The sequence below is a fragment of the Saccostrea cucullata genome, unplaced genomic scaffold, assembly GCF_032062105.1.
Source record: "Saccostrea cucullata isolate Sc308-1 unplaced genomic scaffold, CSIRO_AGI_Scuc_v1 ctg686, whole genome shotgun sequence".
In the NCBI taxonomy this organism is placed as follows: Eukaryota; Metazoa; Mollusca; class Bivalvia; order Ostreida; family Ostreidae; genus Saccostrea; species Saccostrea cuccullata.
The window spans coordinates 236,247-263,617 of record NW_026927755.1 but is presented as its reverse complement, the minus strand read 5'-3'; the positions used below and the strand labels follow the sequence as shown (position 1 = coordinate 263,617).

The following is a 27,371-nucleotide window of genomic DNA, read 5'->3' as shown; positions in this document are numbered from 1 at the left end:
CATTTCCAAGTTGATCATGTGCATGTTTTGTTGACATATAACATTAAAATTTAAAAAAAAAAAAACTTCACCTGACGAAGAAAAATAATCAAAAAACGGGAAACACTTTTCCTTCGTATTAAATGCTTAAATTATATATTCTCTTTTTAGATCCGGCATGCACTCGTTTCCCATTATGTTCTTGTATTTTAATTTATTTTATATTTGGTTTAAAGAAACGCAACTACATGTATGGGTGTTTAAAAAATTGTAAGGAAATTAAAATATTATTCCTAATAATTAAAGTATTTTATGGTAAATATAATTAATCTATCACCATTATCATCTGATCAGGGTGGTCATGTGTGCTTACGGCGATTCGCAAGACTGAGCAATTATTCGTATCGATAGAAGCCAAGTCTATCGTAAAACAGCACGATGGGGGGTATATCAATGTAAACAAGTTTCACACCTTCTTTTGTTTACAAAGAATCAAAATAATCAACTGGAATTTCATGGATTAATATAATATTTAAATCAGAGACATCAATAAATATATAATGTCTCTGGTAAAAAGACCGCATATTCTGACTTGAAATGTAAACACATATGTATGTCTTACGATTAAATCCTGCTGTATCATATACGAAAGTATAAAAGAAAGAAGAATATTGAAATTAACAGCCAATATTAAATATAAATAGAGAGTTTAATAGGGTGCTTGGTTGCCCGGAACGTTTTTTACGGCCGGAACCAATCTTACGCGGGCCGGAACGTTTATTATGGCCCGGAACCAATATTATAGGTATTTAGCGTTCCGGCCGGAACGCCAAGTTACCCGGAACGTATATTATGCGACACCGGTCACACCCGCCGTGTGCTCCTTGTCACGATCACGAAATAACGGGAAAAAACCCGTCGTCAATTCAGTGTATAAATAATGGACTAACAATTGGTACGAAAAAAGTCAGTCAGCATTTGACTCAGTGATAAATTGTATTTGCTGACTAGGTCATTGTATCGACCATAGAACTTACGAAATGATGACTTTAAACGAAACTGTTGATAGTCTTTTTTTATCAACAAGTTGAAGATAGCAAAGTTGAAGTCATCACGTTGATCATAGAGCTTGGTTGTTAGATTCCCATTAACGTCTTTTCCAAGTAAAATATCTAAGTATGAAACAGATGTGTCAGACTCTGTAATATCTTTTATCTCAAGCTCACCAGGATGTATTGTATTGACATATGAATGGAAATTATCATTGTTAATTTACAGTACGTCGTCGATATATCTTAATGTTGGGTTGAAGGCCACAGCAAGTGTTTTCTTCTTTTCACGCATAAGATTTTGCATAAATTCTGCTTCATATGAAAATAAAAATAAGTCTGCTAATAACGGAGCGCAATTTGTACCCATCGGAATTCCAATAGATTGTTGGAAACAAACATTTCTGTTCCTTTGCAATGCTCTTGGCACTTTGAAGTGAAAGTGCTGGTCTTTTGGATTAGACCTTAAAAAACCGAGATCTCGTGTCACGTAAGGCGTTGGAACGATGAAAAAAAAGTTTCACTGCTCAATGGCCCAGAGTGCCGAGTAAAGGTCCCTCCAACGGTATATGGTGACGTCTCTATAATTATGAGTGAAGATTATCGACAGGGACATAATCAAAATGGAGCTTAGTATGCATCGCAAACCATCTTCATCATTAGGGAATCTCTGAACAACTGTTTGATGATTCAGGGCGTGTAATATAGAGCGCGTCCATGTGTTTACATCAGGGAGGAAATTTTTTTACAACAAATATATCCTAAACAGCCTAGCACCTAAAAAAAGTACTAGATACAATGTTATACTGGTATGTCATTTTTACAATGAAGTGCATGCATAAGTGGTAAAACTTTCATTTGAATGAAAAAGTTGAAGTTTTCTTATTGAATGCCACTTCTTACATAATTATTACATAATTTACGTTCATTTCTTTAGAAAAGAGAAAGAAATATTCGCCCAATGCTTATTTTAGAACACCTCACTTTTCGCGACGAATTATGAATTTATCTTGTTTATTGAAGTTACCATAACACATGAATCTGTCAAACACGTGCTTATTCGGTTTTGCTGTAGACCGTCAATGTAATTTATAATTGGCTTTTGGAATTATATCTATGGAATATCTGTTTAACAGGTATTCAAGTGAACCATTTGACTAAGAAATGAGCTTTTCATTATATAAATGGTGCCTGTTTTGGAGGGTAAAAGTTGATATTGACATCCCAAGGAAAACCACTGTCAACCGACGCGTCAGCGGAGGTTGACAATGGTTTTCTGAGGGGTGTCAATTTCAATTGTTACCCCCCAAAACAGGCACCATTTATTTTATTATACTGAATGTCTTCTTGATTTACTATGTCAGCAATACAAATCGTTGATCGCCTTTTCGTTTACGTTTAGAAAGCTTTCAAACTCCCTGCTACTTCGAAAATGATTTACTGGCCTCTTTATTGTTTATTTGATACTCTACGAGTCCTTTATCATCTAAAGTTTCGTTATCCCGCACACGCAAGCATGTTTCGTCTGTCGTTTGTTGTTTTCAAGTAAGCTACATCGGACGCAAACTTTTATTGACGTCAAGTTTATTCTGGTTCTTTCAAACGCGCAACTGACGTTTTGAGAATTCTACGGTGAACCGTACGCGCATAATTTCCACGCATGTGGCATTACCGTTGTGTTACCCATTGTCACGTGTGTTGCTAAGGCCGAGTGTAATAGAACAGATTGTTAACTGCGTCTAAACCAATCAGATTTTAGTATTTAACATGAAAGTATAATAATATAATATATGACAATCAACTTTCTATAGATAACACAAATCTTTCCATTCAAACGAAAAAAAAATACTATTTAAATGTGCGTCATTAGTGAATGTATTGCAATTAATCATTGAAGCAGAATTTCATATACAATGTAGTTTGAATGCGGATTTGGGGTATTTATTCAGAAATATTCCTTTTAAAATTTTACATCGTTTTGATATTGTAGGTGACCTGACTATAACCCCTCGATACGGTCCACTGTTAGGAGGGCAGTATCTTGTTCTCAGTGGTCCATGCATTGAGCCAACTGCAACCATAACAGCTACATATCTTGGGTCACCAAAAACTTACATCTGTGATCGAAAATCAGAATTTAGCATAGTATGCATAACACCAATATTCCAACACACCGGGGATGCAATTATACAGATAAAAATAGAGACTAACGGTGTGGAGAAAACATTTCGAGGTCTCTACACAATCTGTAAGTAGTTGAAGGTTATTCCTTAGTGTTTTGATTTCTCTTGTTGGTCTTCTAAAAATCTTTCCTGTTCCTATACAAGACTAACTAAGAATTAATTTAATCACCACAACCATTGAATACGCATGCGTTTTATGTGTGTGTATTGTGTATGGAATACAATTATAAGAAAAATTAAATTATCAAATTCATTTGAATGAATATATGTATAAAAGTTGATGAACAAAACCGACCTGGTTTCAGACATATTCTTTATTCCCTAAAATTATAACAGTATATTTTATAATATATAACAAACCTGAACTTTTAGTAAACCCTGCGGACAGCAAGCATCGAGTGTATAGGCATAACTCTGATGAATGGTTCGCTGGACAGAAATCAATATCATGGGAGCCAGATGCTTCAGAACTTCAGGATAATGAAACTGTCGATATACATCTTTTCTCTTTAAAAGTACGGGGAATCTTTAAATTAAATTTTTACCGTTTTACAAATGATAAATAAATTTCATGAACATATGTTAAGGTTTCTAATATTCATAATTGTCGAAAAATAATTGTTAGGAGGAAAGCGATCGTAAGTTGTCATGGAAGAGTCAGGTTGTCCTTCAAGGTGTACACCGAGCCTTAGGATCAGCAGTTATTTCTGTGCCAAGTACTGCTTTTGCTTCAACTATTAGGGTAACATCTGCTACCAAAAGAACTGGACAGTAAGTACATGTACATGGAATGTCAAATTGATAACATATACATGTATCAAATATCTTACCCCATTTTAAAAAAAATGAACCTTTTTTCAAATACTAAGTACCACCTAAATCCATTCAAATGAATTGAAGAAAGATGCAAGTGAATTACAGATAGGTTTAGTTGAATTAAAGATAGGTGTAAATAGGCATTAGTACCATGCAGTAAACACGAAGATCTTTAAATGATTGAATCTAGGTTGTAAATAATAGAGTCTATCATCGCAAATCCCACTGCGGGACTTGAAAAACGGTATGAAATCTTAAAATCTCGATATTTTTGGCACAGAAAGGCCCCTCACTACTCAATAGCTCTTTTACGTCAATAGTGCCAAGTGCAGTTCAAAAGCAGCCCTTTACTAGATAGTGGTTGCGCCTCAATGAATGACAAAAATTAGAAGGGACGTAAACCAACCAAACATTTCCAGACAGATACGAGGGTTGATCCAAAAGTAATGTCACAACTTCGATAAAAATGCTTCTAGTCGACGTAAATTAATAAAATTATACATGTTGAAAGCTATATTTATTTCAAATCAGTCCTGAAAAAAATCACATTAAAATGAAATATATATTTTAAAATATAGAATTATAAACAAAGTGCAATTATGGTAGTCGCCGCACCTAAATAACGTCATATAACGTCATACACTTAAACGCTACCCCTTCCGACATTAAAACTATTTGAGACTCACAAACACATTCACTCATTTCACTTCATTAATGAATTATTGGCAACATTTGTTCACTCACTCTATATATAATTTAGTCCTGAATTTAGTTTAATTCCATGACCAATGACCCGCCCAAATTGCTGAAACCATATATGAACAAGTCGCTTATTGTCCCCCGCTTTCGCGAAAGCGAGGGGACATTAAATCTCATTCGTCTGTCCGTCTGTCAGTCTGTCCGTCTGTCAGTCTGTCAGTCTGTCCGTCACAAAAACTTTAACCTTGCCCATAACTTTTGATTTAGTAAAGCTATGACTTTCATATTTCACATGTGTATTCCTTGTGACAAGACCTTTCTTTGGGTATCACCGAATTTAACCTTTTGACCTTGACCTTGGAGTTTGACCCACTTTTCCACAGAAATTTCAAACTTTTACTTTGGCCATAACTTTTGAATGGAAGGTACTAGGACTTTCATATTTCACAAATGTATTGTTTGTGGCAAGACCTTTCATTGGATATCAACAACCTTGACCTTTTGACCTTGACCTTGGAGATTTACGTACTTATGAAAAAACGTTAACCTTGACCATAACTTTTGAACGGTGAGGACTAAGGCTTTCGTTCTTCATATAAGTAATCCTTGTGAGAAGACCTTTTATTGGATACCAAGAACTTTTGACCTTGACCTTGGAGATTTAACTACTTTTTAAAAACTTTAACCTTGGTCACAACTTTTGAAGGGTAGATACTAGGACTTTTATATTTCACATATGTATTCCTTGTTGCAAGACATTTCATTGGATACCAACAACCTTTACCTTTTGACCTTGACCTTGGAGATTTATATACTTATGAAAAAACTTTAACCTTGACCATAACTTTTGAACGGTGAGGGCTAGGGCTTTCGTACTTCACATATGTAATCTTTTTGAGAAGACCTTTCATTGAATACCAACAACTTTTACCCTTTGACCTTGACCTTGGAGTTTTAACTACTTTAAAAAAAACTTTAACTTTGGTCACAACTTTTGAAGGGTAGATACTAGGACTTTTATATTTCACACATGTATTTCTTGTTGCAAGACATTTTATTGGATATCAACAACTTTGACCTTTTGACCTTGACCTTAAAGATTTACGTACTTATGTGAAAACTTTAACCTTGACCACAACTTTTGAACCTTAAGGGCTAGGGCTTTCATATTCACATATGTAATCCTTGTGAGAAAACCTTTCATCAACAACTTTGAACCTTTGATCTTGATCTTGGAGTTGACCTACTTTTAAAAAACATTAACTTTGGCCGTAACTTTTTAACGGTCAGGAAAAGGGTTTTCATCCTTCAATGATAATTTCTATGAAATGACATATGATAGGATGTTCATATTAGACACAATATGTCATAAAAAATAACATCTCACCAACAAACACACCGAAAGCGGGGGACCACAATTCTTTGAATTTGCTTGTTTATATTTTTTCCTCTGTGAGTCTGATTTATCAACGTAAATGACTCTACTTGCGATTTCCCGATTTTGATGGGAAAACGCATTACAGCTGGTTTCAGCGTTTTATTCCATTTCGACATTTCTTTTGATATAAACAACATATTATCTATGATCAAAAATAGCAATGACATCATTTACTTTTTATTTAAAGACTAGAAATTGTTGTAAATGTTGTCTTTTCAAGTATTGGGCGAGTAGACGCTTTTTGGATGCATTTTAAGTGTTTGTCTTTTTTCATTCTAACAATATACACTTTAAAGCGTGACGTTTAGTTGTGACGCGGCGACACCCCCTACGTTTAATGCTTTAAACGACTATAAAATGAATTCAATTAAACATACTTAAATGAAATTTTCAATTTTGATTAGATTTATTCTCATGCATTTTTTTGGTACATTATATCTGATAATATGACGCCAAATATTAAAGATATGGACACAGTGACATTACTTTTGGATCAACCCTCGTACCTTCATTACAGATAGGTTTAGTTAAATTATACTTCTTTTCCAATTAATTTGAAGAATTTTTAGCTGCAGAACTGTAGCTCTCTGCTTCAGAAAATTTGGACAGATAAAACAGAGATCAACAGATCCAAGCCTTGTAAAAACCTTCGATTTACGCCGCCGATTTTAATTATTGGATATCATTTATAAAGCTTGGAAAAATATAAGAAATATACCTGAAGCGAACGGCAAAAAATCGGCGGCGTAGATCAAAGATTTTTACAACGCATGGATCTAGATCTTTGCGATACCTGTCCGAATTTTCGCAAGCAGAGAGCTACTTTTTTGCAGCTAAAGGATTTTAAAACTGATAAGCTAGGTACAAATGATTTAAAGATAGAAACAATTTATATATCTCAAAAGGATTTGAAGATAGGTATAAATGTATGAAGATGGATAAAAATGATTGAATCTGGGGATGTTAAAATGTTGTTCTATTCAATGCAAGTAAAATTTAATTAAAAGATCTATATTAATTCTGTCTTAGAATACATTAATAATTATTAATTTTTAAAAATCATTTTTTCCACACAAAAAATTCGAAAAATAGAAAAAAAAAATAATTTTATGATTTTATTAAAGAAATAACAAATAAATTATAAGAGTTGAAAGAACAACTGCCATTGATTGCATTTTTTGTATCTAAAGGGTTGATAGAGGAATCTGGTCTGACATATTTCCCGTGGCCCTACCACCAGATCAAGCGTACAGCTTCTGTCATGATTGGCTGAAAAGTGAAACACAACTACCCGAACTGTCGACTAATGATGAACAGCCATGTCCCTGTACTCTTGACCAAGCTCTACTGGACATAGTCAGATTTCAACCCGATCCAGATTGCAGCATGTTCAGTCGTACTTCTCAGTTTTCCCGTACTGGTAATTGTCTGCACAGAAGAGACGCTACCCATTGTATCCGTTTAGTTAATTTAGGGTAAGAAAAGTTGAAACTGTCCAAATAAATGTTATATATTTTCCAGCTAAACAAAACAAATTTAAAACTTACACATTTGCATTGCTTCATTTGAGTATCAAAATTGTATTATTCATCGAAATAGGCAACAAGGAGTCGACAATTTGTGCTGCTACGACAATGCAAATAACCTAATCGACTCTAGAGTAAAGGAAGGAGGAAGCATTCAAAGATACCATTATCTTGGTGGACACAAAGTGCAGCCGTACATTACAAACTTCTATTTTGACGTTCTACCATTCCTTCACTGTTGCCGATATTCTCTAAATGTTATAGGGATTGGATCCTCCGGTGTTTCAAATTTATGTCCTAGTTACTTCAAACACAGAAAGTTCAGTTCGTGCAAGAACTATATCCCTCCAAGACCAGGTAACTCATCATCTAAATAAAAATGTCTATTAAGATAAATGAATTCCAGTTGCCCATGCATAAACCAACTAAGTTGAGCTGTAGATAAATGTTCCATGTTTCTCTTCTCTAATCATGTCGCCTGCATGGCACAATGGTTAGAGCGTCTCTCTAGAGTCGCGAAGTAAGGAGTTGATCCTTACGTCGCGGGTTCGAATCCCACCGTGGGACGTGGAGACCGGTCCTTCGGATGAAACTGTATACTAGTAAACCGAGGTCCCGTGTCGCAGTATGTGCTGGGACAAAAAAGATCCATCCCTGCTTAATAGACCTGAGTGACGAATATAGGTCAAAATTTGCAGCTTTCCACCGAAAAGTGGTGGCGTTTCTATATGAGTGAAAAATTCTGGAGAGGGGCGTTAAGCAATATTATATACAAAATTATATACAATCAATCAATATTCTCTAATCATAAATTGTTGGTACATTGTATAAATATTTGCAGCTCGGACCAATGGAGATCCTCATATCACTACTCTGGATGGCTTTCAATATACATTTAATGGTGTGGGAGAATTTGTCTTTATGAAAACCTTAGACGAGAGATTTCAAAGCCAGATACGATTCGAGCAATTTAGAAAAGAAAACGGTAAGATATGAATATATGGAAGCAAGCAGAAAAATATTCAGTACGTCTTTTCTGGTCATCAACATATTGGACTATATTTTCTTTAATACTCTTTGTTCACACAGGAGATTTGGTTGATGCAAGCATATGCACCTCCTTTGTTTCACAAGACTGGAATAATTCTGTCGTCGTTGAAGTCCGCCTCAACTCGATTAGAATTGTAGACGTTTTAGTCAATGGAGATGTTATTGACTTTGACGAGTCCAATGCCCATAATTTTCAAGGTTACAATGAAATTATTTAAAACTTTGTCCCGAGACTCCAATTTTTTTCTTAATTTTTCATTTATACTTACAAGGTACAACTTTGACATTGTTACTTTTTAAGGTGTGACTGTTATGAAGCTTGAAACAAATTCAACAAACTCGAACCTGACCAAAAAGGAGTTAATTGTATCTTTTACCACAATGGGTATCGCATTCAAAGCTGTAGCGAGTTCCAATGTGCTCAATGTCCTTCCAGTTGTTGGAAATACTTCACTTGCCGGTTAGTATATTTTCGTTGGAGTATTTAGGTGGGTGGGGAAGAGTCAGTAACTTAATTTTGTCTCTTTTTCTGTCTCATCTTTGCAATTGATACGAAACAGTGTCCGTGAATAAAGTGACTAACCAAATAACTTTTGCTTACAGGAAACATACAGGGACTACTTGGAAATTTTGATGAAGATCCAAACAACGATTTGCAATCCCCAACAGGGGAGATTTTACAGCCAAACTCCACAGCAGAAAAGATATACGATGATTTTGGAATATTATGTAATAATTTTACAATCTGATATGAATTTATTCACTCTCTTTCTCTTTTATTAGCTCACCTGAGCCGAAGGCTCAAGTGAGCTTTTCTGATCACATATTGTCCGTCGTCTGTCCGTCCGTCCGTCTGTAAACTTTTCACATTTTCGACTTCTTGAGAACCAATGGGCCAATTTTAACCAAACTTGGTACAGAGCATCCTTGGGTAAAGGGGAGTTTAAATTGTTAAAATGAAGGGCCAAGTTCCCTTACAAGGGGGAGATAATTAAGAAAGACAAAAATAGGGTGGGGTCACTAAAAAAAAATCTTCTCAAGAACTACTGGGCCAGGAAAGCTGAAACTTATGTGGAAGCATCCTTGGGTAATGTTAATATCAAATTGTTAGAATCGTGACCCCCGGGGGTAGGGCGGTGCCACAATAGGGATTCCAAGTTTTACATAGAAATATATAGAACAAATCTTTAAAAATCTTCTTCTCAAGAACCACTGGGCCAGGAAAGCTGAAACTTGTGTGGAAGCATCCTTGTGTAGTGTAGATATGAAATTCTTAAAATCATGACCCCGGGGGTAGGGCGGGGCCACAATAGGGAATCCAAGTTTTACAAAGAAATATATAGGGAAAAACTTTTAATCTTCTTCTCAAGAACCACTGGGCCAGGAAAACTGAAACTTATGTGGAAGCATCCTTGAATAGTGTAGATAATAAATTGTTAAAATCATGACCTCCGGGGGTAGGGCGGGGCCACAATAGGGAATCCAAGTTTTACATAGAAATATATAGAACAAATCTTTAATAATCTTCCTCTCAAGAACCACTGGGTCAGGAAAGCTGAAACTTATGTGAAAGCATCCTTGGGTAGTGTAGATATTAAAGTGTTAAAATAGTGACCCACGGGGGTAGGGTGGGGCCCCAATAGGGAATCCAAGTTTTACATAGAAAAATATAGAACAAATCTTTAAAAATCTTTTTCTCAAGATCCACTGGGCCAGGAAAGCTGAAACTTATGTGGAAGCATCATGGGGTAGTGTATATATTAAATTCTTAAAATCATGACCTCTGGGGATAGGGTGGGGCCACAATAGGAAATTCTAAGTTTTACATAGAAAAATATAGAACAAATCTTTAAAAATCTTCTTCTCAAGAACCACTGGGCCAGGAAAGCTGAAACTTATGTGAAAGCATCATGGGGTAGTGTAGATTCTAAAGTTTTAAAATCATAAAAGGGAAGGGGGTAGTGGGGCATGATAGGTATAGCAAGAGGGGGAATCTGGTAAAGAACTGCATCACCCAAGTTACTCAGGTGAGCGATGTGACCCATGGGCCTCTTGTTTCATTTAATTTAAAACTAATAAAATATATAATTGAAGGGAGAATACTAGAAAATGATTCACTGTTCACTTACGAACCGGGAAAGTCCTACAGTGACTATCAAAAGTTATCCTTCCGTCCCACGTTTGTAACACCAACAAATCTTCCCCCGGAAGTCGAGGAGCTGTGTGGAGAGGATGAAGAATGCGTGTTTGATTATGCCATGACTGGATCGGCTGAACTGGCTGCCGAAACCCAACAGTTCACAATGATTTTTAATACGTCTGTAGGAGCTCCATATCAAAGCAAGTATATTAGATGTGATCTTAAATTATATTTTTTAACAAATGAATCAAAATGGTAAGTAAATACATTAATTTTACATTGTTTAAAATGATTGTTATATTTTGTGTTTCTCTTTAAAAAGAAAAGCAAGATCAAAATTAATGCAATGAGAATTCTAGATAAATAATGCTATTTGATACAAATATACTATAATACTGTTTTCGCTTATACTCTACATAAATAATGCAAATACAAATGAACTATAATATTTTTTTCTTTCTCTCCCTTTCAGTAAAGAATTGTGATGATTTACCAAGCGTAGAGGGAGGAGTCTGGAATGCATCAAGCACGATAGAAGGGTCCATCGCTACACTTTCCTGCTATCCAGATTATGAAATGGAAGGAGAAAGCAATGAAATCACCTGCAGAAACACATCCTGGGGTGATTTTGGCAATTTCTCTTGCAATTTAATAATGACTAGCTCTACATTTGACTCTACAACAGTTCTAGTAAGTACAGACAGCACTGCTGACTCAGTTACTACTTCTATTGTGGAAGAAACAACGATTGTACCAACCGATACTAAAAGTACAACAAGTAGTTCAACTGAAGGAACCATTACAAGTACATTTCAGGGTACTACAAGGTGGACAACAGCTGAAACCTCAACCGCAGAAGCCATCACCACTGGTTAAACTACATCAAATTTTCCTTCAACGGAAGATTTAGCAGTTACAATTAAAACCACAGAGATTTTTACCGAGGATTCTACCAGTGCTGCAGCGTCATCTACCACAACAGAAAGTTTCCAAGAGGATTTGACTTCTTCCAGTAGTACCACCGAACATAGCACAATGGCGTCAACATCAACCATGTTATTTCCCAGTACTACAGCTAACAATACAACTAGTGAAGACTTCACTACATCTTCCAATGTAAGAAGTACAACTGGTCAGTCTACCATTATTTTCTCTACAACTTCAGGAAGCATTCCAACAGATACTTCAACTCAAAGGGAATCAACAACCGAAGAGTTGGACGATGCAACGGAGTCTCCATTGCAGAGGGCGGTTCAACAAATAGATGATTTCATAAAGGAGAATTACAAATATTTTATCATTGGATTTGTTTTTGTTGGTATTTGTTCCGTATTACTGGGAATTCTCATCCATAGGTAAACGTAAACTTCATTTTTAGCTCTATTGGTCAGAGACCAGAAGAGCTTATGCGAAAGTAAGGTGTCTGTCTGTTCGTCTCTCTGTATGTCTGTCCGTCTGCCTGTAAACAATTTTTCAAAACGCTACTCCTCCTACAGTTTTGGTCTGATTTTAATATAACTTGGCACACAAGTAGACTACACTAAGATACATAAAATAGTGCATCGGTTTTTGATTTCGATGAAAGGTGTTGCCATGGTTACTAAAAATAGAATTTTCTGTGAAATTCCTTTAAAACACTACTCCTTCTACAGTTTTGGTCTGATTTCAATATTACTTGGCACACAAGTAGACTACACTAAGATACATAAAATAGTGCATTGGTTTTTGATTTCGATGAACGTTGTTGCCATGGTTACTAAAAATAGAATTTTCTGTGCAATTCCTTTTAAACACTACTCCTTCTACAATTTTGGTCTGATTTCAATATAACTTGGCACACAAGTAGACTACACTAAGATACATAAAATAGTGCATCGGTTTTTTTAATTTCGATGAACGGTGTTGCCATGGTTTTTTAAAATAGAATTTTCTATGAAATTCCTTTAAAACTCTTCTCCTTCTACAGCTTTGGTCTGATTTCAATATAACCTGGCACACAAGTAGACTACACTAAGATACATAAAATAGTGCATCGGTTTTTGATTTCGATGAACGGTGTTGCCATGGTTACTAAAAATAGAATTTTCTGTGAAATTCCTTTAAAACGCTACTCCTTCTACACTTTTGGTTTGATGGCAGTGGCTTCTTTTCTCATCCTTTGTTATAAGTACAAACCAGTAGAGCTACAGTCTCGACAGAGACTTCTGGTTCTTCCATGTAAAGACTATGCAAAGAGTCTCTCATAATAATTTGAATCAAAACTAAATTGTTTGCTTTTCATGTAAGGTTTTTAAAACGAGTTCTAAAACACATCAATTATTTCTTGATTAATATATATACTCACCGTCAATGAAAACGCAACACTCTACTTTTAGGGTGAAAAATTATATACGGGATATAACTATGTACCAAACAGGTTAGGACATCTTTTACTTTACCAAATCAGTTATTTAATGGTTTAATGGTTTTCATTCCATTACCGAAAGTTGATTTTTTAGCCCTCTTAACAGATAACATTTAAATAAAACACCCCCCTTCCGACCATTTAATCAAAACATGCTAGTCCGCCATGTACAACATACATGTACGTAGTCCGATTTCAACCTGCATTAGGTTTATCAATGTCTTTATCTGAGCGAAATAAATATTCTTGGGCATTTTTAATTGCCTGTTGTTCAGATACCTTGGTCGAATTTTCTCCAACTTGGCGTAGTGTAGTATCTCTTGGACTTCCGGTCAAGAAACTGTTATTTATTCTATTGAAACACATGAGCCTGATGAATCGTTAAATAGTGTACATTTGCATCTGAATCTCCAGCATTAACAATGAAAATCAGTCATTTTGAGGAAATATATGCATCACATCCGGTAAAGAAAGAAGGATTTCTTCCCGGGATTTTAGAACAATGCTTATGATAAACTGCTACAAAACCTTGAAAACCCACAATATTGTTAAAATTTTTATTTAAAATCAGAAAATTTGATTTCTGTTAAGAGGGCTTAAAAGCAACTTCCGGTAGAGGAAAGAAATTCATTCAACCGTAAAATAACTGATTTGGCAAAGTAAAAGATGTCCTAACTTCTTTGGTACATAGTTATAACCCTTATATACTTTTCACCCTAAAATTAGAGTGTTGCGTTTTCATTGACGGTGAGTATATTTAGGTTCGATATTCAGTACCAAATTTTTTCCAAACAGCACCACTTTGAATTCCTAATTTTAAACCTATTCTGCAACATATCTATGGAAAGTAGGGGGCTAAAACCTACGCAACAATGTGCAATGTCTATACTAGGAAAAGGCTAAGCCCCTAGCCCCCCCCCCCCCCCCCCCCCCCCCGGTTCCGACGCCTATGTAGTTTGGTAACTTTATAACCATAAACAGAGTAGGGAAATAAAAAAATGCATTTCAACCTTAGCATTACACAGTAGTGTCCCCACCCCACAAGAACCCCAGACCTGACCCTCAGGTCCACACATTTCACAATTCTTGCTCATCATAAATGTTTGATTCACATCATGGAGTGGATTTCAAAGAAATAATTCATTTTTAGTATATAGTCAAAGACCCCCACCCCCAGCCCTCTATGATACCCCTGTTCCGGGGGCTTGGAATTCACAGTTCTGGGAGAACGATCATAGCTACATTGTATATCATAACTATATGTCTGTAGTCAGTTTAAATACCTGGGAGCAAAGAAGAAAATTAATTATCAAAGATTTATTGCAATTTCACCATATGATGATTAGAGCCCCAACCTAAGTAACACCAGAAATCCTGGTCCTTGCGCCATGAAATTCACAACCTGATCCTTTGGCCGTGAAATTCACAAATTTCAAAGAGGCACTCTTCCTCATTGTAACTATACGCATGTAGTTAGTTGTTTAATACCCATGGACAGAGAAGAAGATTTTTCATTTTAAAAATGCATGTTTACTATATAATCAAAAGAGCCCTGCACCCTAACACCAGAACTCCTGACCCTGGGGCCATGAAGTTCACGATTTTAGATGAGGCACCCTTCCTCATCATAACAATGTATTTTTCAAAGAATTAATGCATGTTAACTATATAATCATTCAACACCAGAACCCCTGTCCAAAGGCCATGAAATTCAATACTGTAGAACAGGAATTTTTTCTCTTTTTTCTTAATTAATTTTAACCAGGAGCAGAGAAGAAGATTTTCAAAAAAATAATGTATTTTCACTATATAATCTATTTAGCCCAGCCCTAGCATATAGAACCCCTGACCCTGGGGCAAAGAATTTTACTATTTTGGTGCAGTGTAGAGGACTCAATGCTTATTACAATCATTCCAACAGTTTCACTGCTTGATGTCTAGACGTAAAGAAGATTTTTAAAGACTGCATTAATTTTAGTGGTTTTGGTCCCACCCTTCAGGCCCCTGGGACCCTGAAATTCACAATTCTGTTTTCTTCTTTTACCTATAGATGGGTTATTTCAAATTTGGTTGAAATTGGTTCAGTGGTTCCAGAGAAGAAGCTAAAAATGTTCAAATGTTTACGACCGCCGAATGACGTACGACAACGAACGAACAGAGATAGCAATAGGTCACTCAGGTGACCTGAACTTCTCAGAGGCACATCTCCCTTTTAAAGTGCAGTTTTAAGTTTGAACTCAGATATGCAAGGATGGAAATTAAAAGGCATACAGAAACCACTTCTGGTAAATACATACCCTTAGTAAGCAATTTCGGGGGGTGGGGTGGGATGGTTGTTACAACCATATATTTTTAGTTTAACCGAAAATTCCTTGGCAAACAAACCAAAAAATAGAAGATCGTCAGATATTATTATTATTGAGGGGGCGCATGTATAGTGAAGTTTTCAATAGTATTCTATAGCAAAGTATCGGCATAATAGCCCCCCCCCCCCGCTTCTTACACGGCCATAAAAAAAAAAAACAATCATCGTTGAAGGAATTCTCAAAAGACAGTAGAATGTTTTTAATCCGAAGACATCACAACAACGCCTGTACATGTAGCACAGGGAAAGATAATAATATAAGTATTATTGCTACTTGTATAAGTATGTATTGAATTATAAATTATGTTTTTATTTTTTGAACATGAAATAAATCTATTTAAAATTTTATTTCCAGCTGTTTGGCAAGCAAAAAAAAAAATGTCAGAAAGGGATCCTGCAGATATCCAAGAAATACAAAAAAATGTCGGAAATGAAATAAAATTGTCGTAATTGAAATTTAAGCATGTCGGAAATCCTATGCAAAATACTGGAAAATAAATCATTATGCAGTGAAAGAAAACATAGATATGAAATGAGCAAGCACACAAAATTGTGTACACCTAATAAAACCCTTAACCCTGGTAATGTTTATCTAGCATATATTGTGTTCATTTGAGATAATTTCCATTTTTCAAAAGATAAGATATTTATAAGCTTGAATCTTTAAATTGTTGTTGGGAAGCTGACACTTATTCAGTTCACAAGGAATCTGTAGCTCTGGAGCTTCAAACGCTATTACCCAGAGAACTGGCCCATAGCAACGCGTATCAAAGTAGTGGGAGGAACCTCCAACACCGCTCACCTGAGCACATGGGCCAGGTAAAAACAAATCAGCTGAGCACTCAAAAGTTTACTTTGGGAGGGGAGGGGGGTGGACTTGAATTTTATACCTCTTGCCACCATATCAATATAAACTAGTGCTAATTGTAACGTGGACCGTTACAGATGGACCGTTACAGATGTTCCCCAAACGCTCTCCAACTCCCTTTTGATGCCATATGTGAATGCATGTGCGTAATGACCATATCATCTTGTTTAAACAATCTAATTAATAATGTTTTATTGTAAAACTTTGGGCCAGAAAAGATGAAACTTATGTAGAAGCATCCTTAGGTAGTGTACATTCAAGTTTATTCAAGTCAGGACCCCCGGGGGTACAACCACAATGGATGATCAAAGTTTTACATGGGAATATATAGGAAAAATACATAAAAATCTTGATTGATCTTGTTCAAATGTTAGCATCCTCAGGTAGTTTAGATAAAGATTTGTTAAAATCATGACCACCAGGATTGGGTGGGACCACAAAAGTGCATAACTTATTTGGAATAAAACCACAGTTAGTCAAAAAATATGTAAGCACCCTTAGTTAGTGTAGATTCAAGTATGCATAGATTCAAGTTTGTTCAAATCATCCCCCCTCTTTTAGGATCGGGACTACTTAGGCATTTAATGAATTGATTTTTCCTAGCCACAGTGCTCAGGTGAGCGATGTGGCCCATGGGCCCCGTGTTACAATGATGAATTCGATGTCAACTGTATTGTTTTTGTTGCATAAATTTTCCATTTTAAGATATGAACTAACCGGATACATGAAGATGATCCTCTGACCATCGTTTGCATAATTTTTGAAATATGTTTGCACTATATTAATGCAAATCTCACCAAACAACATACAAAAATAAAGTTTCTACTTGTGTGACTAGACATGTTTAAGTTCATTTGTATTTGATCTAGCTTTGGACATCTTGCAATATTTCTTTCAAATGGTGTACACTTCAATTTTAGGTAAATAACCGTAACTGACAGCGATGCGACTTTTCTTATTTTGATTTATTTTAATGTGCCGCGTCGCCCTCATGGAGCAGTGGTTAGAGCGTCTTCACTAGAGTCACGAAGTAAGGAGCTGATCCTTACGTCGCGGGTTCGAATCCCACTGTGGGACGCAGTAGGTGCTTCCTTTGAGCTACCGCGAACGGTTCTTTTCGTGTGGAAAAAAAAACTCTCCAATCTATGACAAGTATCAATAGAATAATTAAAACCTGATCTTCCTACTCAATTGAAGTTATCATTGGAAATATTTCCATAGTGACGTTATTCATTTTATTTATCTATTTATTTTCATGGGGAATTAATTCATACATTGTAATACTTTCTGAGAAATCTGTGATGAGTGCCTAATCTTTCAATATTATAAATAACGACTACAGAGTAAATCCCATATTGAAAATGTAACATTGTTTGCTATGTGCTAGAAATAGTTGTTATGGATTAAAGTTTAAAAATACTTTCGAAAAACAAACATTTCAACATCATTTTTTTTCTTCATGACGTGATTTACAGGTAACATGAATATGCGTCAAACTTTCTTTGTGTCGTTGCTAGGGAAGTGGTGTTGTTGCTATGGAAATAAGTCATTGAACAATATTCAATAACTTGATACAACATTTTAAAAGTCTTTCCGAACTATCAACATGCAATTATCAGCATATTACTTGTATATCCAATTCCATGACAAACAATACAATCCCAAAGTCAGTCTGTTTTACAGGAGACATAGGAACTTGGTTGTCGTGTACACGGAATCCTTGCAATATGGGTTGATTAAGTACAAAAAAAAAAAAAAACAATAAAACCAACATTTCATTGTCAATTTTGTTCAACCGGATTTTTTTGACTTATTTTGAATAAGCCTTAATAAGTTTACACGAATACATGCCAAAATTACCTTTCTTTGCCTTGTTGCTATGGAGAATCTGTCGTTGCTATGGAGATAAAGAATTATGCAATATTCAATAATGTGCTAGGGAGACCGAATTTAATTATACTATTTTAAAATTTGTATCTCGTTTATCATAAATAACCGTTCATTTGATTTTTCCGTAAACTTTTTACATTGTTTCTCATTTTATGCATCAAAAAGCCCATTTTTGTTGCTAGGCAACGGATTCGATTTTCAAAAGAGCCCATGGATTTGACTTCAAATTCTAAAAGAGAAATACCTCTGCTTTGATATGAGATACATGCAACAACTGTATTAATCTGGCCATTTTCAAAATTTGGCCTTGAATATTGCCAAAATCACGAAAAATGCTGAATCAGCAAAACTTGTAAAACATGTGTACCTTCCAATGTCTACCCCAGAACTGACTTAAGACCGAAATATTTTTTATTACATTATTAGAACACAATAAATGTGTATCTTTATTACACCCATAAGTAAGAATAATTCTCGTTGTATTTACGTGTTATTTTAAGCCTCAAAGATAGGTGATTTTTTGTCCTTCAACACTGAAAAATCCGCCCGTTGCTAAGGAAATTTCTTTGGCCGGGTTTCCATGGTTACCATGACTCAAAACATTTTTCATTTTACATACATTGTTCATACTTCAAAATAAATCTATGAGTGAAAAATCATCAAATTCTGAGAACCCTCATATATCACCCTTTGTCTGATTTTTATGTGGACTGGTACTTAACATGTTATTACTTTTTTTCAGAAAATGTGTAAAATCAAAGAAACCTGAGAACTTAGAGTACTGGGATCCCAGAGAGACCTAGACTTGACCACGGCAAACCCTCTTCCCAATCAGAACCACCATAAGAATTCTTCATCTGCTTATTTTGTTGAACAAAAAACTTCCTCGGACGGCTATGAAATTTATAAGTATGTTAAGCGTTCCAAAAGATTATATTTATTTAATACTATGTCTTGTATTGTTCGCTTGATTCTGTGAGTTTTGATATATTTCTCAAAACAATTGGAGTGGAAAATTTTAGGGATACAGTTAAAAACTCATTATGTCTTAGAACATTAAAAGTCATCTCATTGTATTATTATATGTCATCATTATATCTTTATTCAATTATATTTTAATTTTTAAACACATATTTGGGTGAAGAAGCGCACGTCGATTGCTTAAGATAATACCCCGCACAACCTTACACAAAAATTACAAGAGTATAAGTATAACACATAAACAATGTTTAGAAAACTGTACAAACAATGTTTAGAAAACTGTACAATCAATGTTAGCAAAATATATACACGATTTAGTGAGGAATTCACACAAACGTACGCGTAAAAATTAAAACGAGTGAAAATACAACATCGACCTAATATGCAACCCATCCTCATTGCACATATTTTATTAATATTTAAAAGACAAATGTTCAATGCAAATTTTTACAATAATGAAACTGCACAAGGTTATTAGTATAAAACAGATCTGTCAATAATTATTCATCTTATATTTTAGTCATACTCATAGAATTGTTAGAACAAGAATGATGATGTCACTGATCTTCATACACAGTATTTCTAAAGCAAACATTTTAAATCCTTGTACATGTATCCGTACAAAATAAAAATTGTTAAGCTTTACATGAGCTTTTTACTCTTTTAAAATTTTATTTTTTTTTTCAAGAAATGTTAGATATGCACATAAGTCAGCTTCCAAAAAGAAGATATTGTATCAAATATGTTCCTTGAATGTTATTTAAGATTATTTTCATGTTATAATTAAACAGTCATGTTCTTTTATGATGGCTACAGATTGAGCTTTTCTGAAGGAAAAGTGTTATTATTATTATTAGAAACTCGATGCTTTGAAATTGATGCAAACTCTATGCAAACGAAATGTTAAGAAAATATTTGTCAAATCTCGAGCTCCATAAAGAACATGATTTATGTGCATCTCTCAAGAGTGATAAAACACTTTTTATGTTCTTTCTCTTTATATGACAACACGATTTTAAAATTTGGTAAATACATAGATTCAGATAGTGTAGCTCCAATCCATCCACGAACACGATCCAACATTAGTCATGTGTTTTCCCGGTGCCATGATCATTTGAGCTCAGTTTTATTATTTTATTTGGACACACAACACAATTTGGACACAAACGTCTAACCGTGTGTACATCAAACAGTATATATGTATATATTCTTTAAATGATTAAAACAGAAAACATATCAAATAATCGACCCTATAAGTGAGGGTAGCCCTTACCCAAAGAAATGCCTTGTTTTTATTTTTTTTATCGTACAATTCATTTATAGTTCATATATTTATTAGTAATAAATGTATAGTTAGATATTTTACTTTTTAATATTTAAAAAAAAAAACTATTTTAAAGAGAGTTTTTTAGGTACTATTATGACATTACTAAAGAACAAAATTCACTTCTTATTATATTTGGCCCTGAGAATTTCCAAAAATTTAAGTTTCAACTGAATCAAAACTTAATAGTGGAAATAAATGTTGGATATATGCTTGCTTAAAATATAAACCAACATTTTTTGAATGTGTCCCCTTTAACTATTTTATGGCGGTCAAAACATGCATGGAATGCGTATTTCCGGAAAAATCGTTAAAAATCAACTACTTAAAAGCATTTTTCAATAGGTCCGCATCATAACACCACTTTGAAATTTTCTCAGATGAAATATTGATATAAAAGCATTCTTTATGCAAAAAATTACGATGGTGTTATTTTGCGGACTAGATCTATGTTTATTTTTATTACACACTTAGTAATAAATACAGGTTTTTTGCATATGCGATATGGCTGACGTCACAATAGCCGTATCAACCCTGCAGGGTTGATATGGATTTGCGGGGCTGATATCCGTATCAGCCCTGCAAATCCATATTAGCCCTGCAGGGCTGATACGGCTATTGTGACGTCAGTATCACACCCTTAGTAAATTAAACCACAATAACAGTACTTGTACTCATACACAATTTTTGGTGGGTTCATATTCTCTTAATTTTAACTTTTTGAAAATAAGGTTAATCTTAATTTACAAATACATGTAATACTATAGAATATTTTCAAATTACGGATCAAGTGCATTGAAATAGAAATAGAAACAAACCAAAATCTTATGAGACATTAGACTATGTACATGTATGTAAGAAGTCCATGCATGATTATTTACTTATTTTCTTCTCAACTGTATTTTATTACTAAGTATGTAATAAATATAATAAAACATACCCTTTTCCACATCACATCCTGTATCAGCCCTCGACCAATATCAGCCCTCGGGCCTTCGGCCCTCTGGCTGATATTGGTGTCTCGGGCTGATACAGGATGTGATATGGAATTCTCTATTTTATAAATGGGTTAATTTTTAAACCACCAAAACACATGAATATTACTCGCCAGTTATCGCTGAAAAATCTTAATTTTATAGGATGAATTCTTCACATCAATATTATGAATATGAAGTCAATGTTATTTTATACATTTAGTTGCAATGCCTTTGTCTATAAAGTCTTATATTTACATTCAGTGTAATTTTCCTTATGAAATCCATTAGAAATCCACGACGTTCAAATTTCTATAACACACGCGAAACCTTGTCACCGCGCGTTAGAATACACAGTAGGAATTATATGCATTTTCAATACTCTAAGAACACTAAAATGTAAAATGTTTTATTTCAATTTAATGAAAAACTTTTACCCTGAAAAATTTAGGTAAAAATCAATGTAAAGTGCGTTAAGAATTAATTTGTCACTTTTTTCCTCGCAATGTTTGTTTGAGTCATTTAACTTTGCAACGTCATCTAACGTCATTTGACGTCACAAACAGCTCTTACATCTATTAACCAAGGCAGTTATGAAGGGCGCTAAATTCACATTTGAGATTAACGAAATAAGCAATTATGAAGAAGGAAAATTAGGGAATGTAAATATAAGCATTGAATTCATATTTTTGGATGTCTTCGGTCCTATAACACACCTGGCCGTGCCGACAAATTATCATACCGCGCTAACGCGCGGTTCATTTTGTCGGCACGGCCAGGTGTGTTATAAGACCGAAGACATCCAAAAATATGAATTCAATGCTTAAATCGATAAAACAATTAGAAATACAAGTACGTCATTTTTAAAAATAATGACGTCACAATGGGGGTGTAACATTTTTGATATTATTTAAGAAATAAGGTATCATTTTTTGAGTTTTATTGAGATGTAAAACGGGTTGGTCACGTGATCAAATCCCATAAAGCCCGAAGGGCTTTATGGAAGATTTGATCATGTGTCAACCCGTTTTACATCTCGATAAAACTCAAAAAATGATACCTTATTACTTATATTTACATTTGTGACTTATTCATACTTTATATTTGCCTGATTGTTACTTTTAACGTGTGAAATGCGTTAATTTTTCAAACCCAACGGCATGTATGTAATCTACTAAACGCGCGTCGACCCTTTATGACGTCACAGAGAAATTACGTGGAACGTTTATCCAAACGCACATCTATGACCTCTTGACCCCAAACCTGTATTTACACAGTTATAAAAACGCTTGCCTTCAGTAGTGTTATGTAAAGGAAACATTTGCAAATGTAAATATAGAGATCTATAGGCCTAAATTGTGCAATGTATATTCTAATCTGAAGCGTAAGAAATGTATACTTACATTGTATCTTAATAACAAAAGGGCAGAGGATAGAAAATACCCTGGTATAAAGAAACTTTTTTTTTATTGTCCAGAATCACAAAGTATGCATGCGCTCCAAGCATAGACCTAAAGCGCTTATGTCTATGTTCCAAGAAAGCATCTGCAAAACTTAAATCCTTATTATTAAGACACGCATTTTATATATTTGCTAATAATTTGACAATAACCAGCGTATTGCAGTTGTTAGAGCATTATGCTCTATAGAGTCGCGAAGTAAAGAACTGATCTTTACGTCGCGGATTCGAATCCCACTGTCGGACGTGGAGACAGGTTCTTCAGATGACACCGTATAAACCGAGTTCCCGCGTCGTAGTAGGCACGAAAAAAAATTACCTCACTGCTCAATGACCCTGGATAAGTGCCGAGCATAGGGCAAAATTTCCAGTTCTCCATCGGCAAGTAGTGGCGTCCCCATATGAGTGAAATATTCTCCAGAGGCCTGAACATTAAACTACAAGTTTACAATCAATCGATCGATCGTCTGTATATGTACTTGTGATGAGATATCTGTCTAAAGGTGAAAAGTTTCGAAAAGAGCTCATATATGTTCTTAACTTGTATTATATTCTCAGTTTACGTTCACAGGTGCTTGAGGACCCGAACCCCCCCCCTCCCCTTCGATATAGACCTCTGGGCTTTTTCGATTTTTTTCTCATAAAAAATCTTTCATTGCCATATTTGAGATAAGATCTATATCAGCAAATCAAAAAATTACCTAAAACAAACGTTCTATTAAATCTACCCTACATTCTCTATATAAAAATCAAAGTTAATTTATATACAAATGCAAATATTTATTGGCACAAACACAATTACAATAATTGGCAAAGGCACATCTATATAGAGAGAGGGTAGATATTTTTATAAAATGTAAGTTTCAGCAAATTTTCTGAATTGATAGGATAGATTATGTCACAAATGTGTGTCATACATATATAATTAATTTGAAAAAAAGTCTATCAGGCCCGGGGGTCTATATTGGGGGGGGGGGGGGGAGGAGGGGTCCTGTCCTCAAGTACCTGTTTACGTTTATATATTTTCATGTCGAAAGAAATCTTAATTAATTCATCCTACCCTCTACCTACTAAATGAATGGTTTAGTTTTACTTGATGTTCCATTTCAACCATAAACATAATTATACTCTTCCAACCTTAACTTTTTACTTCTCTCTCTCTCTCTCTCTCTCTCTCTCTCTCTCTCAACTTTTTTGTTATGTAAAAAAAAAATATACGCTTGATTGATTATCAATGAACTAAACAAATGCTTAGTGTAGAGATATATTTTGCTTATCAATGATTATAAGTGCTTCGGTCTTATACACGTGTATTTATGAAAAAAAGTGACTAAATTATTTCAAATAATGATATTGTTCTCACCACTCATATCATTATATAGGCCCCTAGAACATGTAAAATATATCAATTTTATTATCTTTTAAGACTGCCCCCTCTTAAAAATAAATTTTAGAGTGATCTATCCTTCAAGGGGGTTCCATGTTCCCTGTTCCATTCTTTTGATTACATTTTCAAAAGCAAAACCGATATAGCAAACCATCAAAAATGATGACATGTGGAGGGGGTGGGTATGCAACGTTCAAGAATACCTTGTAAAGTACAGTGTAGATAAGATATATAGGAAAGAAAGAGGTTTAAAGGTTTGTTTTGTTTTATGTTTTTAATCTGCTCCATGGAAGTTGCTGTGTCACACTGTACAAGATGAAATAAACCGTTTACTTTTCCGAGAATCGACATGCTTTTTAATAATGAATACACCGTGTGGTGCATGTACAGTGTACCTTTCGCTCCTTGTTTACTACGGGGATGAAATTAAGTACTAGTATAAGTATTTAGTTCATCTATGTACCAACCGATAATTCTACACAACGTCGTTTTTTTTTGTGAAATTGCACCTCTCGTATACAACGTTGTGAAGAGGAACGATAACACAAAACATTGACATTGTGAAATGTAAAGGTTAAATTCGGTCTGCTCAATACGCGTATCACGTAGATTCTGGTTATATTTCTGCTTGTATCAGAACAATAGCTCTACAATTTTGTTTTATGATAACATGAATTTACTTCGAATTCTCTGTTGGAATATTGTTTTTTAAAAATAAAACAAGAAAGCCAAAAGCCGGCGACACACGAACTGCAGAACAGACCATGTAGTTTTATGGTGACCATGGTCCATATTCCATTTTTTTTCAGACCAGTGAGCACAGGTCTTCAGCTATATGCACACTAAATCATTTTCTATAACAACTTCAATCATAATCCTTTTAGTCGTTTAAAAGTTTGGTTATTACGACCGTCTTTAAAACTTGCGCTGAGGTCCGCCCATAATGTGACGTTAGTGGTCTAACATTTCGTCGACAGGCCAACGTCTCACTCAGCGGTCCAGCATCGATTTTTATGTCCACTCAGTAAAACATCAAATATGTTAGACCTTTTTCGTACAGATTTGTACAGGAACAATTTCTTAAACCTAAAACAACATCATTCTTTTCTTTCCACTTCTTAACTATAAGACATACGGCTTATATCTTTGAATAAATCTTATAAAAATGTTTCAATAAGCACTGGTATAACCAAGCAGTACATCTCAAATAACGACTTATATTTATAATAATAGGGGAAACACATTTTTAAATGTGAGCATTTGCCATCTAATAGTCAATTTCATTTACTGATGTGTCGTAAAATTCACAATATCTCAGTTCTTTTAGATCCGACCGAAAACTAATTGGCAAAGAATAAAAAAATCTTAAATGTAAATTAAAAAAAAGACGCTGGAAATGGGATGGTGGTGCTTCGTGTTATATAATCACATACATGTAGAATTGGCCGCCGAATAGAGATAGACAATATAGGTCCAGATAAGATTTTTTTCTCGGGAGAACAAATGATTAAGGTAGAGGAGAGATAATTTTGAGCTGATTCGCAGTCCGGATCTCCAAACTTCAAAGTCAGCTACGTTGAAAAGTTTACTCGCAACATATGAAATTGTAATTCAACGAGCGACAAAATTGAATGAGGATCTTTCTCCTTAGGCGTAGTTCCATCTTCAATATTTTGTTTAGTCAACTGTTCATGATAAAGTCATAGAAGCGAAATTGGTTTCATCAGTATTTAATAACACGACGATATATCATTTAAAAAGTGCAATGAGCAGAGGGACGAAAGATAGAGAAGCAATAACGTCATCAAAAAAAGGCGAAAAACTATGTAGGGTCATCAAACTAACGATAAAATAGTAAACTGTTTAAAGTATGATTGTGATTTTTTACAACACTTCCTGTACTTTTTTGTTTCAGGTTCTTTTAAATATTTTTAGCGGCATGAATCTCATGGCAACAGTCCACTAACATATGAAAACCCACCAAAAAACGACTATTTTCTCTAATATATATGATTTTAAAAAAGATTTCAAACATACGAATTATTTCAAATATTTGCCATTAATAATATATAAATATTGCATGTAGTTGAGTGTAACATTGAAAATTTTCACCCCAAGAAAACCATTGTCAACCGAGGCGCAGTATGGTATACTATCACATGTAGAACAATAAATTGCATTTTGCGTCTGTGAGAGAAATTTAATGAACCTGCATAATGAAAATTGCATGTTAGCTGGATATATTTTGATTTATTATATCCCATTCTTGTTCATGACGTCGCATAAATCAACGTGAAAATATCCTAACGTTAACGTAAACAATGCTACCTTTACAGCTATATAAAACATAAATAAAGCTCTGTACAGGTATATATTGATAATTTCATAAAAATATACACTCCTTAGAAGAACTTGGAGGAATATTATTAATTTTGAGACGGGGCCGAATTTTGCGACAAGTGAACCAGGTTCTTTAAGAAAAGACGTCGATTTTATGTATATTAAAAATCTATGACTGAATAGGCATTATCATGCAAGTCAGGACCTCCCCTTCTGGAATTTGCAGTTACTAAATGTACATGTATATACCGGTACTAAACCAAGTAAAAGTGACTTTGTACACCCCCCTCCCCCTAGAAAACGCGGATTCCTCCTCAAAAAAAGATTTATGTGAAAATGGTATTAAAAATCCTGGTATGAAGTCAAAAGGCAACGACTAAACGACCCCCCCCCCGTAATAGGTTTATAACTGCTGGACACGTCAGTACTGGTTACATATATGTAAAGATAGATAATAATGAGGACGTTCAGTTACTTATTATTAGAGGTTCAAAATTTA

At 34.6% G+C, this 27,371-nt stretch overlaps 1 pseudogene; it reads left to right on the top strand.

The window, feature by feature from the left end:
* Positions 1–19,578, top strand: part of LOC134275463 (protein mesh-like) — a 32,516-nt pseudogene extending 12,938 nt beyond the window's left edge.
* The last annotated feature ends 7,793 nt before the right edge of the window (positions 19,579–27,371 follow it).